We start from the raw sequence: 21041 nt of genomic DNA on the forward strand, positions 1-21041 counted from the left end.
TGAATATTTCATGGAAATAGGCATTCTACTCAGCTCTGTCTGTTCAGATTATTATTCCCATGGGTAAGACTCTCCTTCATTGTGTTAAACACAGACATGAATCTCATACTTAGAAGATCACTAGTATTTATACAGGGACCTGAGGAGACCTTCCAGAGTAAGAGACCATTAATGTGTCTGAAGCCAATTTCAATAATCTCATTACCATAATTAAAAATCAAAACTTCCATTTGAGGTTAAATCAGAGGGTTTTTTCTTTCCTGGCTGGTTGAGAGTATAGAAAATACAAAGCCACAAAGGCTTCCTTTACCCACCCCATTACTCCTTTTTCGCCAGCTAACTCTAATTACTAACCAGTACTAGTTTTTCAAGGAGTCATTGCTTATGTCGACCATTCCAAAAAAGTTTCCAAAGAAGCTAATTATGCTGAAAATTCAAAACCACCATATTTTCAGTGGGTTGTATATATTTGGCAAAAAGTAGTATGCCATTGCTGATGTAAATTAAATCTAAAGGATTCTTTGCCATTTGTTTCTACTTTAGGGATTTAATTGAAATTTAGAAGTGGCTGGGGAGTTTCTAAATTTAACTCATTAAGAACACTAGACAATACCCAACTTTATGTTTCTGCACATATATGGAGTATATTTTTGGGGAAGAAACTCTTCAGTCCCCAAATCATATATGTTATGACTCACTAAGGAGCCACTCCTTGAAAATATTTATCAGAGTGAGCCTGTCCTTTCCTGATCAGCAAAGCTTTTTAGTATTTATTAGGGGGATAGAGGTCAATTAATCTTTTCATATATGTATCTGATGTCTCTATAAGTCTGATATTTACACTGGAATGGGTACCAATGATGATTATCCCCTTTGGAAATTGTTATCTGAGACAGCCAAATACAGGAATAGGATTATCATAAACCCTAGACTGTCTAAATCTTTACTTCAGAAGAACAGTGTATAAGAGACTTCAGATACTTTTTCTTTGGATTTAGAATAAGTAGAGCTAACAAATGAGATGAGGTAGAGAATCTTTGTAGTCTAATCTCTAAAGAGAACACCATTAAATTCAGGGTCTTCTTGCTATGGACTCTCTGTCCATAGAGTGAGAGGCTTTAAATCTGCTTTTTTCACCCCTTCCAAGTGAAATGTCTTTAAAAATAAATAAACAATAATCAGAATAGGATCATGAATTTTCTATTCTGGCAATTCAATTTTCTAATTTCAATGAGAATGTGAAGACATGGTCTCAGACAAAGTTTTCTTTTTTAAAAAAGAAGGGCCTAAGTCCTTCTTAGTTTTACCATCAAAATACATATATTGAACATTTTCACTAAAATTTTTATGGAGATAAGGAAATAATCCTAAATGCTACTACTTTTTAAAACTTCTATTTAACTTTAACTTCTAAAAGTTCCATTTAAACATTTCATTATTTTTGAACTTTCCCTCTTTTTATAAGCTTTAATTGACCATTCTGTGCTTTTAACCTTTTTGTCACCTCTAGTATAAATTTCTTCCATGTGTTAGTTATAGCTGTACTTCCCAAATTAATTTATTTGGATGTCATTGATACTTCCTCATATAGTTAATTGAGTACTAGAATTGCAGAGTCCTGATATGGTGGTTTCTCTGTGATCATAAATTAAAATAGATCACTATAGAAATATTGTAGATCTATTTCATCCCCAATCTTTTTATTGTTCTACTTCAGTCCTCCATTCAAACACTAAAGTCATTTTCCTAAAGCACAGGTCTAACCATGTCATTCTTCCACTCTCCTACTCAATGAACTCCAATAGTCCTCTACCTCCTCCAGAACAAAAAAACAAAACAAACAAGAAACTCATGCTATGTTGACAATCATAATCCTTCTTAACCTAGTCTATTCCTATTTTCTTATGTCTTCTTTTCAACTCTAGACTCTTTGAACCAGTGACCTTGTGCCTATTCTACGAATAAAACAATCTATCTCTCAGCTCCCTGAATTTTCTCTGACTGTCCCTTATACCTGAAATTTCCTCCTTTTTCATCTTCACCTACTGCTTTCCTAAGTTTTCTTGAAATCCCAATTAAAATTGTTTTTAAATTACCAACTACCTTCTACAGGAAGTCTATCCTAACCCCTCTTACTATTAAAGTTTTCCTTCTCTCATTTACTTGCTATTAGTCTTATTTGTGATCTTTGGTATATGTTTGTTTGTTTATTGCTCCCCCATTAGATTGTAAGTTCCTTGAGGGCAAGGAATAATTTGTGCCTCTTTTTGTATCCTCAGTGTTTAGCCAAGTGCCTGACACATAATAAGTATGGGCTTGATAAATGTTTATTGATTGTTTTGATACAAGTGTTTTTGGGAAGATCCAGTATATTTGAGTCTCATCTCTGTAAGTCTAAATACATCAAGCACCTACTACATAGCAGGCTCTGTGATGTGTTTTTAATTTCATCTTATTCACGTTCTACTGCTTTTTGGAAGCAATATCACTCAAGCTGTATTACTCTCCAATGAAATTATTTCTAAATGATCTCATATTCTAAACTACTCTTACCCTTGACTGAATAAAAAGGACATTTAAGTATTTACTATCTGGGGCATATTCTGAGTTCTTTTGGTCTCTTCATTGTGGTAATTGTTTTATGGCAGTTCAACTTCTTTAAGAAATGTTCATAATAATAATCAGTATCTTTATTTATGTTAGTAGTTTAAACAAGTTTCATTGTAGCTGCAAACAGTTGTATGTTTTGTCTTTTTATCTTTCTTCTAATTAGGTATTGTTTTGACCTTTGCTCTCACCAGTTGTTGATCTAACTGCAGAAAGCTAATTCTGAAATGACTCTCACCTTAGTAACCAGTCATTTCCTGTCCATTAAGATAGCCATTTTCATTTTATGTGCCTGCTGGCAATAGAAAAAATAATACAACTTTCTTAAAAAAAAAGTATCCATAATGTATTAGAAACAATGTGAGGTTTCTCAGTTGGTTAAGGACCTATTTTTTAAAAAATTTCTTTAGTCTGATCTATAAGCCTTATACTTTCCTTTTCTGTGCTTATGGTGAAACCACCAAGAAGCTTAAATTATTCTATGGCATTAAATATTCTTAAAGAAAATGAAACAAATAAACAAGGTGAGAATATAGTCTTGATTTGAACCAATATCCAAAAAAAAAAAAACTTTAAAGAGAAGTGGAAATTTGTTGTTACATATAATGGTACATTATATATAAAAATGGTACAAAAGGACATAGAATTATTGCATCATATTTTATCTTTGTTCCATCAGTGCCAAATATCAGTACCATGCACACAGAAGGTATTTAATAAATATTTACTGAATATTGAATGAGTGAGTGAAAGGAAATAGTATCATTAGATTAATATTTAGTGCTGTTACCACAGGCATTTTCAAGTTCAGTAAATCAAACTGAAAACCACATACACATAACAATACTGGCTCTCAATTTCATAAGTTTCTGAGACAAGAAATTACCCTATACCTTTACCTGATTTATATGGCAAACACAAATAAGGCAATCCAATAATCCTATCACTTTTTTTTTTCAAAGATTGACTATAACGTACTGAGAAGCAACCTACTCAAAAGACACTCATATTGTATTTATAGACATAGCTATAATTATGGAACTCAACAGATCTTCCAAAGCAAATTTATATTTTGAAGCACAAAATGACTCAAAGAATTCATACTTTCTTCTGACATTTGAAAGCCAGACACTACAACCATATCCTGTTCTATTTAATTAAGGACTCCCTTGACAAATTAGGTGTGCCCCAAAGGTCCTTCACTTATTTGAACTATTAAAATGATTACAGTGGATAAGATTTAGCAAAGATTTCCAAAGAACATTTCTCACAAATTTTCTCCTGGTCTTTCTGCTTCTCAGTTTAGCTGGAAGTGAGATGAAAATGACTTTTTCATCCTTAATATTTCATCACTTACATCACTATATAGAATCAAGAAATATAGAAGGAAACCACTCTTAGAAGCTGTTTCCTGATAAGCTTTGAAATGCTTTTTAGCAAATATAATCACAAAAGTCAGTTGTTTCTTTTCCTTGAACAGAAGATTTGTATGTGTGTGAGTGTTTTAAATTTCAAGCACTTCCAGATTATGGTTCCTGACCTCTTCTGCATTTCTAAAGGAGACAACAAAGACTAGGTTTTCTGGGATAAAATCTACTTCTCATACATTGCCCACCCATGCCACTGAACTACTTTATAAGAGGAGTTGGCTCTAAGTGGGCCATGAATTTATTTCCATGAGGATGTGATGTTAATATAGAACTGTTTTGGTCCACAAGAAATATCCATAAATATCCTGGATATTTCAACTTTTGGCTTGACTAATACTTCTTAAAATGGCTAAGAAGGACCTAAGGAGGTTATTTCAAGTAACTAAGGGAGACAACATATAGAAAAGGGTCCAGCTACAGTATGGATGAAAAGTCCTACTATGCAAGTAGCAATGTATCTTTATTATTTCTGTAGCTTTTTAAGAATTACTAAGGACTTAATAGTATTATTTCTTTTAATCCTCACAACAACCTTGCATGGTAGGTACTTTTATTATTTCCATTTTGCAGAGTAAAATGACCTTCAAAGAGTCACACACCTATTGTGTAATTAGGTTTTCTATGTATATTAGGTATTTTGGGTGTTAGGTAGATAGATAGATAGATAGATAGATAGATAGATAGATAGATAGATAGTATATTAGGTTTTCTGATTTTAAGTCCCAGCACTCTATGCACTATACAATTAGTTCTTGAATGTCATTTGAATTGATAAAAACCATATATGTTTCTATGGTTGAACTATTTGCCAGTGCCAAAGATTATTAGGATAAAAACCTCTTTCTGGGTCTTCAGTAGCTTTAACTGAAAAAGATTTGGAGCTGCCATGTGTTGGACAGGATAACACAAAATTTTCTTCACTGGATAATATATGGTGAGAGAGTGGGTAGGGCTGAGTGAGAAGAGAGCTGGTAATCTGGAGAGGGGAGGATCCTACTACTTAGTACTCTTGGGCAGGATCAGAGGCAGGATGGTGATCAAGGCATTGGCTATGATTGTAGAATATATAGTCCTCTTGTCTCTTCCTAAGAGCACATTGAATCTATGACCATATAAGTTATAAAACTCATCAGTGTTGGGGATCATGCTGATGAGAACTACAGCTACCTTCCCCTTCTTTTGGTGCTCTTCAAAAAGCAAGATTTATTCTTTCAGCAAAGTCAGTTATTGTTTATTTCTTTTTAGTACAGAATCTAGGAAATTTCAAACAGGTTATTATATAATTAGATATAAATAATAGTGCACATTTATCTGGTGCTTAGGAATTTGCAAAGAACTTTCCTTTGAGCAACCCTAATATTAGTATGATAAAAATTATTATACCCATTCTATAGATCAGAAAATTGAAGCTTTGAAAAGGTATAACTTTAATTATGATTACACAGTAAAGTATAGAATTGCTATATTTAGAATGGAAGATGCCTAGATTAGAATCTTGGCTATACTCTTCGCTATCTGTGTAACTTCAGTTAAGTTACTTAGTCTTACTAGGTCTAAGTTTCATTATCTGTGAAATGAAGGGGTTAAATAGATGACCTCCAAGGTCCCATACAATATAATATAGCAGAAGAATGAAAGCCTAACTCTCCTGAATCCAAATCTAATGTTGACCTACCATAATATTTGTTTTAAAAAAAAGAAATGAAGATCAAGGGAAAATATTGGAAGTTACAAGAAGATACAGTAGATATTAAATTATTTTGTGATATATTTTTCAATCTGGGGATTATTCTGACACTCGAAATTCCATGTCTTCTCTTTGGTTGATCACATTTGATTGTTGCAATTGCTTATTAGCATATCCAACTACAGAGAAAATTAAAGGAGGTGAAACTCAAATTTCAGGCTAGTTTTCTATTTGTGAGCAGTGCTGTGAAGAAAATAGGATAATTAGTTGGCCTAACAGCATGTTGTTAATGGTGCCCTATTATCCAAAGTCATGGAAAATGCAGTTACTTGTGGTGATTTGAAGAAAAAACACAGAGCTATTTACTACATATAAACTATGTGTTCTCTAGTGTCTCAAAATTTTAGATGAACAGAGTATAATTGTATATGTATATATACAGACATACACAAAAAATATACACAAAATATTAATAAGACAAGTGACAGTGGATATTGGTGGACTCAGAGTCAGGAAAACCAAGATTTTAATACTCCCTCTAACACTTACTTGCCTGATGACTATGGACAAGGCTCTTAGCATTTCCAAGCCTCAGTTACTTTTTCTGGAAAATGGGGATGATAATAATAGCTATACTTTCTACTTCATAGAGAAATTGTGAGGCATAAGAAATAAATGCATTTTGCATATATTATGGCACTATAGAAATGTCAAAAATAACGATAATCATTAGCATCATCATTATTACTTCAACATTATATTTAAAGAAAAAACATTGTCAATCAGTAAGACATCCTGTCATATCACCACCACCACCACCATCATCAAAAATAATTAATTTTCTTAATCCTGGCACAAGTCTGGGATGGGATGTAATCTAAGTCTTATTATCTTCATTTCATAGAATAAGAAACAGACTGAGAAAAGCTAAATGTTTATACTTATATAACTGTTAAGTAGCATAATTGGGACCCAAACTCAGATCTTTTGATTTCTGGTTCAGAACTTTTTATGTCACCCAATGTGACCCAATGTCACCAAGGTGGGTCTCTCCATCCTTTCACAAAATTTCATGCGATTACGCATTGTCTCCTAAAAAAGATATTTTCAATATAATTGTCAGTAGAGGCAAGGTGTTAATGTACATCAGTGTATAGCCTGAGGAAAAGAGAGGAAGAAAGATAAGGGACATCATAAATTCTGGTTCTTTTTGTCTTTTGGTTGCTCAGTCATGCCCAATTCTTCATGATCCCATGGATCATTGTCTATAGTGTTTTCTTGATAAAGATACCAGAGTAGTTTACCATTTCCTTCTCCAATGGATTAAGGCAAACAAAGGTTGAATGACTTGCCCAGGATCATGCAATTAGTAAGTGTATGAGGCTGGATTTGAATTTAGGTTTTCCTTGATTTCAGGCCAAGCTCTCTATCCACTGAGCCTGCCTCCTCTCTGATTCTCTAGATGTAGAAAATTCCTGGTGTAACTGTCTACTGAAGGTTAGTGGCAATTCATCTGTAGTTAATAATCTTAGAGAATGGCCTAGGGGCAGTTACATACAACTAGTCCATATTGAGACTTAGAACTTCATATGGAACCAGGTTCATACAAGTAGTACATATTGAGACTTAAAACTTCAATCTATTCTTCCAAGGTATATTCTCTATTCACTGTTTCACACTGCCTCTCAGCCCATTATAGCTATTCTTTCTTCACCAAGGAAAGTCAAGATATCTAGACCAGCATTCTGTGAATCTGAGATGGCTATTATGTTCAGAGCTTTGGCTCCATAGCTGGAAGTGTGAGTGATGGAAACAATTGAATTACATGTCAAAATTGTATTTGGTTTTAGTATCCCTATGACTTAGTCCTCTGTGTTCCAAATTCATGTCAAGATATCCCAAATATTCTAAAAAGAAAGCTAAATGGCCCTCTTTCCTCCATAGAATAGAACACTTTTATTAGAGATAAAATTCAAGGTTGTCTCTAATCCAATTGTCCTTTGAAGAAACTCTTATAGCCTTGTTATCTCTACAATTTATCCATGGTTGCAGTTTTATTCAAACTTTATTTTCTAGTTTGAAGTATAAGGACTTGAAGTTTGTCCAAGGATGTCAAAATCAGGTCAAAAATTCAGATGTTTAAGATTATAAACCCAATTAAAAATATTTTAAAGAGTTTTATTTGAACTTTGACTTTTATTTTTCATTTTACATGGTTCTTATTTGGCAGAGATAGTTTCCCCTCAGAGGTCTACTCTTATTATTCTCTGAAAATATGTGAATAATTTTTTTAAATTAAATCACATATACTCTGATCTATCTGTTTAAATGGAGACCTGTTGGTGATGGCGTTATCTGTGTTTGGACATAGCTAAAGGCAGTCTTGTGATTTCTTTGGTCTTGGGTTACCCCTCAAATCAGGTTCAGGCTCATTCTTTGTTAACCTTCTACTCCTTATAACCATTTAAAATATGTCTTAGCACTACAGAGTCACTCTGATTTTACTCACAGCTGGAATCTTGCTATTTGAAAAGGAAATCACTTTTTAAGTCAGATTCTAATCCCATTACAAGGTCTTGGTGGAACAGCGGTAATACTGATAAGTCAGAGTTATTTTAAAATCAAGGGAAGGTTTTAACACCCTAACCTAAAATTTAATAACTAATGCTATATCGTCATTTTTATTCTAATTCAGTGTACAATGGTTAGAATTTCATTTTTTTTTTTCCTATAGTGTGTTTTTTTTTCCCCCTAGGAAGGGGAGGGAGGCTGAATTTTTCTCACAACTACAAAAATTTAAAAATAATCTTTTCATATCACCTCAACTAAACTCAAACTGTCATTTGAGTCCCAGCTTGAAGGTCACAAATAGGAGTGAATACTTATATAATCCTATCAGTAGATATTATATTTCTGCAGTGGTTATAACTGTGGGTTCATGGACATGTGCATGAGGTAGGTCTGCTTATTAGAGAATCAGCCTTGTAGCTAGGAAGACCTGGATTCAAGACCAACCTTTCAAATATATGAGCTGTGTATTAGTTGGGGCAAGAGAATTAATCTCTCTATACTATATAAGATATACAACAATCGATGTCCTTTCATGAAAGGAATGTTATTATTGGGAGATTCCTAAAACACTAAAACCCACAAATTCAGATGATGAGAAAAAAGATGTAGAAGCCTTCCTCTTTTTTCCAGGTGCTAGTGCCTTACCTGTTGCCAAATTAATTTATCATCTTGTATTCCTCTCTGTATCTCTGTTTTTTTCTAATTCTCTCTCTCTCTCTCTCTCTCTCTCTCTCTCTCTCTCTCTCTCTCTCTCTCTCTCTCTCTCTCTCTCTCTCTCTTTTTCTCTCCCCCCTCCCTTCCTCCTTTTCTCCCTCCCTTCCTCCCCTCTCTCTAGCTCTCTTTCTTTCTACCTGTCTGTCTCTATATCCCTTTCTCTGTGTCTAAGTCTCTCTCTCTCTTCCCTCATTTCTGTCTGTCTGTCTCTCTGTCTTTGCTCTCTTTCTCTGTTTCTCTCTCTATCTCTATGTTTCTCTGTCTCTGTTTCTGTCTAACTTTGTCTCTATTCTGTGTCTCTGTCTCTCTCTGTTTCTCTGTCTCTGTGCCTGTGCCTGTCTCTCTGTCTCTCTCTTTCCTCCGCCCAATCTTTCTGTTTTCCACCCCCAACCCTCATTCTACAGTATGATTTGGTCTCCAAGTATTTTGTTCATGACACCTTATATGTTCTAGGATGGTTTCACACTCTTATGATTTCTCACTTCCTTTTCACCTCCAAAAAACCTCATCACACTTCCCATTCCAGGAAATCTACATCACTTGAATTCTGCCACAGATCCTTGTTTTTCCAACATTGAATGAATGTCTGTGGTGATGTGTCAACCCCACACTAGTGTTTTCCATTGTGAAACCCATTCTTTTCCCCAATCTCTGAAATAAAAAGATCTGTGAAATTCACACTGAAAACAATCCTTTGAATCATTTGCCTTCAACTCCTCTTTCATATCTATTGAGTATCTGAAATGTTCCTAACATTATGAAGAAAAGAATATAATGAAGACTCTAGTGTCTGACCACAAGAAAATTGCCCAGAGGGATCAGAGGGAAAAAAAATGTCGAACACTTTACCTTCCTTTCAATTTGAGTTTATATGGCAAAAAATGCTCAAGGACTTTTCATGGTCTTTCATGTTTTCAAAGTACTTCCTGTGCATTGAGGGGGAAAAAAAGGAAAAAAAAATCTTATTGGAATGTGACATGTAGATACTAACAGGATTTCTGAAGTTTTCTGAACATGAAAAGAAATATTAGCTAGAAAATAAGCTTCTTTTCAAAGCATAAGTGATTTCTAAAAATGGATCATCACATGTTTGGGGGATTAATTTTGGGTTTGTTTTCTTTTTTAACTGGGGGCAGATAATCTCAGAACCCTACCCAAGATGGGAAATTTCTTTACACAGTCCTTCAAGAAGAAGAGATATGGAAAGAGGGAATGTTGTGGATTTTCCAACTTGTAAGGAGATTTTTTTCTCTTGAGATATAGACCTTTCAATAAAAAAAAAACATTATTTCTTATCATATATTCCTTGCATTTTAAGTTTACATATTTCTAATGATGGAAGATTGTGGAAAAACTTGAACTTCAGAATGAATTTTGAATTAAATTTTATGAAGATCCTACTGCTGTGTATTTGCTATGTGTAAGAGAGAGTCTGAGACACAAAGGACAGTGTTTGGGGCAGGAATGTGCTAATAAATGTTTAACAACCAACTCTCCAAAAATGCACAACTCTTTTAGAATTAATCAGCTTAATTAATTTGTTCTCTATCTCTTTCCTAAGTCCACAATCAACAGAAGGATAAAACAGACATTGTAACATGTCAATTTCTGAGAAACATGTGCTGATGCTGAAAATCTAAGAATTGTAAAGGAGGGTCACTGCATTTCAATTCTGAACTTCTTTTTTTCATCCAAATCCTCACCTTTTGAATTTTTATTTTGGATGTATACTGTAAAAATCACTGCTACAACCAGACATATTTCTAAATAGAGTAGGAAAAACAAAATATTTCAAAATTGATAGCACTATTTTAACTTTAAATTTTCATCATCTTACACTGCCAATCCATTTAAAATCATGATATACTAAAAAAAAATAATAATTGCCTATTATTGAACAGGTAATTAAACTCCAAGTTCAGAATTGGTATAATCTGTCCTTTGGTCTTTTTCTCCCTTGTTGCCACTGTAAACCATTTTATAGCAAACCCTGCATAATAAAATCTTGTGTACTTTGAAATAAAGGATTTGGTGTCAAGCCTACAAAGCATAATGTAAATGAAACTCCTGGATAACAAGTTTATGTATTCAGGAAGGCTTGACTTGATTTTAAGTTATTCTATTTTGATTTGATGAAAAATATTATCTACTTCTCACTCCAAGACTACCTTGTTATAATAAACTTTCTTGTTCCCTGCTCTTTTTGACACTTCTTTATAATGCCAAAGATTATGTCAGTTTTATCTTCTATGGAACAGGCTATTTAATTATTATAATCTTTGACAAAAGTTTGGAAAACAATAAACAAAAGCTTGCCAGCAAAATATAGTAGATATTTATTATTTTCTAAGTTACATCCCTTGCTTCCATTTTTCTTTTTTACAAAAGAATCTTATTTGAAATCTTATGTCTAATTTATTAGTAGCAGATAAAATGCAAGGATTAAAATGCAATATTAGCGAGGATTTGGCAAATCATAATATAAAAGTTTTCCCCTCACATTATAACTATTTATTCTTATTTATAAATAAGTATAATTAAGCTCATCCATTAATTCAAAAAGTCCTTGTTCTGTACCAGGTACTATGCTGGGCCCCAAGGATAAGAAATCAATAGCCTCTGCCCTCAAAGACATTATATTCATTCAGTCGTAATAGTTTAGAAAGGATAAGGATGAGAGGAAAACAGCAGCAGCAACAATAATATTTATGGTATCACTTTAAAGTTATCGAAGTGTTTTACAAATATAATAGCATTGACTTTTCAGAAAAGGCTTTGTATTGGATGCCATTATTATCCCTATATTTCAAAAACTGAGGTTAAAAGAATTTAAACGCTTTGATTTGTTTCACATTGTTGGTAAGTATCTGAGACTGGATTCAAATTCAGATCTTTCTGGCTCCAATTCCAGGTTTCCATCAGCAGGTCTGTCAATACAAAATGGTCAGAGTAAATATTCAGCAATTTGGGGACAGGGAGAGCATTAGTAATTGGTATTAATAGCAATAAAACTTGAATGGACTTCTGATGCTAGTTTAGTGTTATTTACACCTCAGAACCAGAAAAACATGGCTTCACACTTTGTTTGCGTCACATAGCAGCTTTGTGTCCCTGTTCATAGTCCATAACCTTTCAGTGTTCCACATACCTCTCTACCAGTATAACATGCCAGCATACATTAATAGAGGAATTTTCTTCATCTATTAGTTCTCTACAATAAATGAAATTCTATCTCCACTCCCTAACTCTATAGATTAATATCTTACTAGTTTTCAGAGTAACAACATTGTCTATTCTCACAATTGCTTTAGGAGATAAAGTAGATATTTTTTCTTTACTTTACAAATGAAAAAACTAATATTCATTCATTTTTGGATTATTTTTTACTGATAGAGCAGAAAAACAAAAACATCCAGTCTTCCTAGCACTAAAATTCCAATGGTCTCCTTTGCTATTTTTTTTTTTTTACATTTTGTTCCATATCTCCCATGTCTTCCTATAATTCTAACTTATACTTCTTACTTGTTCGATTTAACATTTCAATAAATATTGTTTGAATACCTACTATGTGTTGGGTAGTATAGGGTGCTAGGACTACACACAGGCAAAAATGAGAATGGTTCCTATCCTTCAGGAACTTACATTCTGTTAAAGAAGAAACAACACATTAACTACACACAAACATATAGTAAATGAAATGTAATTTCAGGATGGGATAACACATGAAGAGGATTAAAGAAAGTGTAACAAATGTGATGTCACTTGAACTGAGCTTTAAATGTATTTAAAGTCTAAGATGTAGCTGTAAACATGAAAATTCCAAAGCATAAGGAACAGACTGTGATAAAGCATAAAGGTAGAAGATTAAATGTCATAGACAGGGAGTAATAAATGTATCAGGTTGGTTGGATTGTGTTAGGGGTGGTGATTTGAAATAACTAGAAAGGAGCTACATTCTGAAGGGCATTAAATGCCAGACAAGAAACATTTACATTCTATCCTAAAAGTAAGAGGAAATCACTGTAATGTCTTTGGAATGTTGTTTATTTATTTTTAGCTTTTTTTTTTTTTAATTCAGTTTCAAGTTTTCTTTTTTTTTTTTTCTCTACCTCTTCTCCACACAATGAGAACACAAATAACATGATAGCAAGTATATACAGGAAATCTTTCAGAACATATTTCCACATTAGTCATGTTTGTTTCAAAAGAAAGAAAGAAAAAATAAAAAAATAAAGTAAGAAAATAAAGGGGAAAAATTATACTTCAATCTGCACTCAGAGTTCATCAGTTCTCTCTCTGGAAGTGAATAGTATTTTTCATCATCAGTCCCTTGGAATGCCCTTGGATCACTGTCTTGGCCAGATTAGCTAAATCTTTCACAGTTGATTATCATCACAATATTACTTTAATTTTGGGTAATGATCTCTTTGTTCTGCTCAATTCACTCTACATCAATTCATATAAATCTTCCTGGGATTTTCTGAAACTATGACCCTCATCATTTCTTATAGCATAATAATATTTTATCACAATAATGTAGCTCAACTTGTTCAGTCATTTTCCAATTGATGGATATTCTTTCACTTTCCAGTTCTTCCCTACCACAAAAAGAATGTCTATAAATATTTTGGTACACAGGAGTCATTTTTCTTTTCCTTTGATCTTCTTGGGGTATAGATTTATTGACAGTACTGTTAGGTCAAAGGGAATGATAGATAGTTGGTGGTACAATGGATAGAGAGCTGGTAGAAGAACTGAGTTCAAATTCAACTTTAGACACTTAGTAGCTGTGTGACCCTCCCAGGCAAGTTACTTAACCTACTTGCCTCAGTTTCCTAACTATAAAATAGGGATAATAATAGCACCTACTCCTGTGGTTGTTATGAGGATCATTTTAGCTAATAATTGTAAAAAGTGCTTAGCACAGTGCCTGGAACATAGTGAGTACTTTTAAATTGCCCCACTCTTATGATTTTTTAAATTACAATATATGTCAAGTTCAATATACACATGGACTTATAAAAGTAGTAAAACAGAAATAACTAAACAATTGTCATCAAAACCAAAGAGCCATAGCATCACACACACACACACACACACACACACACACACACACACACACACACACTTAATCTCAAAATACTTATGGGTAAATCTGACCTATATAAGATCCTCACTGCTATGGTGTTAGTTCAGAAGAAGATTCAGGCAAAAAGAAGCTTTCCTGCAGTGGAGTCTTCATTCTTGCCCTTCATCCCTTTGGACTCTTTGTGAGAGAATGTTTTCTAAAATTTTATCTAAAGATAACAAGTAATTATGGGCAATTCTCTCTTTTCTGTTTCCTTCTCTCTCTCTCCCCCCCCCCGCCCCGCTCTCACTCTCTCTTCCTCTTTCCTTTTTTTCTTTTTCCATCTCTCTTATTCTGTGTCTCTGTCTCTGTCTTTCTGTTTCTCTTTGTCTTTCTATCTCTTTATCTCTCTGTTTCTTTGTCTGTCTGTCTGCTTCTATATCTCTCTGTCTGTGTGTTTCTCAATCCCTCCTTCCCCACATTTCTGTCTGTCCCTCCTTTTCTTTCTTTCTATCTTTATCTCTATCTCTCTTTTCCCCCACTTTCCCCCCTCTTTCCTCTATATGTCTGACTCTGTATATCTGTCTCCAACTGTACGTCTGTCTCCTCCCTCCTCTTCCCACATATTTTAGCTCTGCTTCAGTTGTTTCACAGGAAAAAAAAATGGGTCCTGAAACTTCAAGAGGAAAATTCCAGAAAACAACACACATAATCTGTAAAACTGAGCATTATGGAAGACTTAAAAGTTCAAAAGACGACACACTTTTTTTGGTAAAAAGAAGGTAACTTGGTTTTGTATTTTTTTGCATCTTGAGAGAACACAGCTCTCAGTGATTCTAGTAGGTAGTTGGAAAGAGTCAAAGTTGTTTTCTAGTCTTTTGTTTTTTTCATCTCACTAGAAGATTTTCAGCCCTTACTATGGGAAATCAGCAGTAACATGTGCTATACATGAGATTTAACCACAAGTGCAGAACGGATGCTTCTCTCAACATGAATTGTCAACTTTGCACATAGGACACAGGATTTTTCTCTTTGGAAAAAATAGATTACTTTCAAGGACTCATATTTACTATTAATATGAAAGCTCACATATCCCAAGTGTCCTTCAAGTCTGAGTTAAGTGTTACAAAACCCTAGGCAAGCAAATCTTTTACATTTACTTAAACTGAAGGAAGTTAATGGACTCAGACAGAATCCCATGGTCTCTCCTGAAAAACACAAAATTCTGCAAGGTACTTTATTTGCCAAAGTAGGACTTCCTGCTTAAATTTTAAAATAACATTACATGAGAGCAACACTGTCCATTTGGGGAGGGAAAAAACATTTATACACAGGTATGTGTGTTTGTGAGGGGGTGTTCACATATGTGCACATATGTGTGTATGTATGTGTGCATGTATTCAGGAGTTTTTTCTTCTAAAGCTATTTATTGGCTATAGCTAGAGAAAGGAAGAAATATCTTCCTAGGATGGAATTAAATACTCATTTGTCAAAAAAAAAAAAAGTCTTAAATAGGGAGGTAAATGGAGACTTGAGGAAAAAAAAACTTATAAGTAGATGTAATGGGAACTGGAGGCCATATAGATAAAATGTAGATAAACTTCCTTATTTTAAAGATAAAGCAGTAGTGTCCTGTGAGGGAAAGATAGGAAGGCAAACCACCTCCCTCTACTTCCTGGATGGTCACAGCTCAGCACCCTATTCCCTATGAGGCTCACCTTCCTTCTAACCCAACCATCACAGTGTCTTCCAGGGAATTGACCCCTGTGGAGATGCAGTCATCATTCACTTTGTTGATGTTAACAGTCCCTGACTTTTCAGCATTCACAATTCCTGAAGGACCAGAAAAGTTCTTATCACTAAAGTCCTTGGCATTGTTCAACCTTGCAATAGCAATATTATATATAGCTTAAGTCAATGGAAGTGACACTAAATTAGAATGCATTACACTCTCCCTTTCCACTGCACCATGAGGTCCACTAGGCAGTTTCATGTGCCATTCAGTTGAACTTACCTTTACATCTCCCTTTTAGAATATGAGCCCACTGAGAGCTGGAAAGCTTTAGTTTTCTCCTTATGTTCTCAGTGCCTTAGCACAGTGATCTCTACCTAACACACTTGTCAATGCAGCTGCCTGAAGGTCATATACACAGACAAGCCCATTTGCAAAACAAGACTCAGAATACAACCAAGTCTAATGACAGTTTTGATTGCAAGCCTTTTTTAAAAAGCAATGCTTAACTTTAAAACATTTTTATTTGGAAAGTAGTGATATGGGGTTACTGTTTTAAGATATCATTGACAATGGAAATTGATTAATATTTTTAATTTGATGTCTAATTATTAAATAAAGGTATTCTAAAAATTTAAATTTTAACTCAGCAAAAGTATTTTTAATTATCATACATATAAACTTCACTACCAAGCTTTTCTCTGTACTTGGACAAATCCTAACTGCTCATTTATAAGTGGGCCAATTACTGAAAGGGCAGACAGCCACCAAACTAGTGGATAGAACCCATGATTATATTTACTCTGCCTAACTCAACTTGGAATTGTTATATGAGCTGAGATATAAGAGCAGTCATTTTGTATTGACTTGAACACAAAATAGAGCAGGCAAGAAAGAGAAAAGTAGGAAAAAGGCTAGGAAGAGAGGAGCAGAAAATCACATTTAAATTTAATTGGGAAAAATGATATTTTCCAGTGGATACTCTAATCTTTTTTTAACTAGGGGGAGAAAAAGCTCAAGACTTATCAGAAAGAATAGGAAGCATCTTTCTCTTCTCAATTGCTGACACTCTTTTTCTTTCTAATAGAATATGACTGAGACAGAATAGTCCCTTTCCCTAAAGAATCTTTTTGGTTTTTGTTTTTTTTCTTTCTAAGTTTCAAGTAAGGTTCAAGTAAGGGTTCAAGTGGGATAGTAGGATAGTGAGACAGGTGGCTTAAACTTGTCAGTGCATTGCTTGGGATAGAACCTACTATCCTTAGATATGAATTATTCCTAAGCTTTTTTGGAATCATACAAATTCCCATTCCCAATACATAGTTCATATCATTTATGTGGATATTCCTTTCTATTATTATCTCAGCCACTTTTAATAATTTAATCATTAGATTAATTTAATTATTAATATTTAATTTGTTATAGACTCCAGTCCATCCATGACTTTTGATGCTATGTAATTCTCATCAGTGTCTTTTCTTAAATCCATCATATGATATTTACTCAAACAATGGACCCTTTCTTTTAATTCTATTGGATACCCATGAAACATACAACATCCATTATCAGATATACCTGGATCTCAATACAGGACTGCTTAATTTTTCTTTTTTTGGAGCATACTGAAATTCTTGACATCCTTTAACTTTCCTAATTCCTTATGTTGCAATCTGCTCACATCTACCATGCAACTCACCATTGATACTTGGATTATTCTCAATTTCAGTTCTTCAAAAAATATACAATCAATGACTCTTCAATAGTCAAATAGACTGTTTCATTGCCATTCAAGGTCACTAAGAGAATAGTCAAAAGCAGAATCTTTGTTTCACAAAGAGATGTAGGTCATTTGGAGAATTATGCAACTACCCAAAGGCAATCCCTCCTTCTCTCATGTTCTTGTTCAGGAGTACTCAGTTCATTGCCCATTTCCAATGCCTGTCCCTGATATATGTAATGAGGGATGAAGATCTATGAGTTGTCTACCCAAGTGCATATCATTATCTAGATAGTAGATATGTTTTATGCATTTGTTTTTTCATTGGCAAAATTGGGCCAGATTCTTATGAATGATGGTAGATTTCATTAATATTATGAGTCTCAATGCAAAAAGTCTCCACAAATATTAGCCTCTACAAGGCATTGCAATCAATATCGAATCCTGTTTTAACTTGGACCTTTTGTTAGACTCCATGGACATGGTAAACAATTTCTATGAGAATAAGTTTTTTTGTTCTGGCTCAAGAAGTTCCAGTTAGTCCCTAATGCCCTTAGGATAAAATACAGACTCTTCTCTTTCTCATTTAAAGCTCTTTAAAAATCAACCTCTAATCTACCTCCTATTATTCACATATTATATAGTCCAGCCAAATTGGTCAACTCTATAACATATTAAATTATATGACAAGGGTCAAGTCAGAAATGTCTGATACTTATTACCTATTTGATTTCATACAGTCATCTGACTTTTCTGGGCCTCTGTTTCCTTCTCTGTAAGATAAATGGCATAAAATAGATGTACTCCAGTGTCTCTTCCTTCTTCACATCATTGATCCTGTGTTATCCTCTTCATAGGCTACCCCCTATCCTCACTCCTATACCAGGAAAGCACTTCTTCCTTACCTTTACACCTTAGATTCTCTAGGTTCTTTCAAAGTTCAGTTTAAGAACTTCTGAAACAAAACTTTTTCTGATAACTCCAGCTGCTAGTATCTCTTCTCACTTTGAATTTTTCTATATTTACATCAATTTCTATATGAAAGTTATCTGACTCTTCTTCCTCCACTCTCAATGGAATATAATTTCTAGAGCATAGGTTCTGTTTGATTATTGCTCCTATAGCCCTAGCTCCAAGGAAAATTTCTGGAATATATATTATATTTATGAAATGTTTCTGATTGGTTGATGCATTGATACTGAATTTGGTTTTCAAAACCAAATAGTCAATGAAAAAAATTATATCTGATGTTACATCTCATAAACGATGTCATGATTTTAATATTTTCTTAGGAGACTTGAAGGAGAGCTTTTAAGGCAGATTTGCTTCTATTTAATTAAATGTATTGTGTGTGTGTGTTTTCAATGACCAAGTAGAATATGTTAAAAATTCTACCTTAAATACTTCAAGTATGATCCTGGGAAAGACATTTTTCTATGAGTCAATTTCCTCATTTCTCAAATAGGTTGGTTGTAAGACCAAAAGATGTAATGTATGTGCATCATTTCACAAGCTCTAAAGCAATATAAAAATATCTATTACTTCTATTTATTTTGGATTATATTCCAGTACCACAAAAAATTAAAATTATTTATTATTTTTTGTTTAATGTGTAATAGTGGTGGTAATGGTAATAGTAGTAGTAGAAATGGTAATAGTAGTGAGAGGAGAAAAAGGAGGAGGAAGAGGATGACAAGAGGAGGAGGAGGAGGATTAGGAGGAAGACGAGGAGGAGCAAAAGTTGCTGTTTTCTGGCTTCCTTCATAGAAATAAAATCTCTATTTTTTTTTTTGAAACTATCATTGTTCCAGGCTGTAAATAGAGTGGTCATTCATTTCTACTAATTCTACTAATGATTAGTTGGAATGTGCTTCAGTCTTGACGTAGGAGAATTCTCTTCATAAGCAGAATGATAGTCTACTCAATCCCCCACAGACTAGACTTAGTGTAGACAGTCATTTGAATTTAGCTCTACTGTAGCCCAGGATTCTCAAGTTCAAGCAATCTACCAATCTTCTCATTCGCAAGGATTAATGGCCTGAACCACCATGCTCAGCTGAATATAAACTCATAAAGGTTGATATTGTGCTTACATGTCATAGCATCTTAGAGCTAGAGCTAGAAGCAACCTCAGATGCTATATAATTCATCTCCTGCATTTAAAGAAAAGGTCACTGAGGCACGGAGAACTGAAGTAACTTGTCCATAATCAGATAAGTAGCATCCCAGGTGAGACTAGAACCCAAGGCCGTTTTCCCTTACACCTCAGAGCCTACCATCCTCTGTATCCTACTACATGACTAATTTTACATTGGATATGGAAATACCCAACCCCATTTATAAAATATATATATATATATGTGTGTGTGTGTGTATTTATATAAATATATATCTATGTGTGTATATGCGCGTGCACACACACACACACACACATACACAAGCACAAAAGCTTCTGACCCAATTAACTTTTTTGGAAAAACAAAGATTTTGAATATCAGCAATGACTATATTTTTGAATTGCATTTTTTCAATAACTCACCAGAGAAGCTTTAAAGCAGGTGTTCAAATTATTTCAAATTGCATCAGGAAAGACAAATAAAAGCCATAGGTGACAATCTGGTTTATTGACCTTCATCTAAATCAAGTAACATTTTCTTTTGTGGTCAACCCAAAAGATGACACAAACACTTAAAAAATCAGTAGGCTTAGTTCACTTTAGTGTGCCAGAGTTAGAGACAGAAGTAGGTTGTAGATATTTATCTTTTTAATTCCTTTAATCTTAGAGTATAGAAATTGAAACAAGCTCTAAATCAAGCAGTAGTTAGCTATTTTACTATTTTGGAGGTAGTGCCATAAAAAAGAAATATATCATTTACTCATCCTTAAGTGAGGTATAGTAGAAATCAGATTGCATGTGGAGTCAGGAGACCTGACTTCACTAAACTGATGCTAGTGGTGATTTTTGTGGCATTGAGCAAATAATTTAACTTTTCTGAACTTCTTTAACTCAATTGAACCATGAAGAATTTAGACCAATAATCTTATTCTATAGGTCTCACAATTAGTGAGGTCAAACCAAATTATATGTAGGTATATGTTAGCTTCAGCAGTCCCAGAAAACAGAATGTCTAAAAACTTATCTCTTTTTATAAAGAACAGATTCTTACATCATACAATCCTGATGAGCAAGGATCAAACTAGGTAAGATCAGAGAGACCTGTTACCAGGTAGACCTAACCAGGTTGGTAAATTATTTGGCCATAGAAATTATTACACTATCCAAAGGGAGGTAGTATAACCATAGCAGTGAAATCAGTACCCAAATAATAGAATTCAGAGAATATACAAAAAATGAATGTGGTCACAATAGGTTTTTAGAAACACTATATTTTGGTATTATATAAAAAAGACAAAAAGCCAATGATACAATGTAAAATGAACGGACCACTTTTTGTCCACAACAATCTAGAATTAGCTTTTTGGATTTAAGTAAGTAGGATAATATACCAAAAATAACA

Source organism: Antechinus flavipes, chromosome 4 (genome assembly GCF_016432865.1).
Source record: "Antechinus flavipes isolate AdamAnt ecotype Samford, QLD, Australia chromosome 4, AdamAnt_v2, whole genome shotgun sequence".
Taxonomy (NCBI): domain Eukaryota; kingdom Metazoa; phylum Chordata; class Mammalia; order Dasyuromorphia; family Dasyuridae; genus Antechinus; species Antechinus flavipes.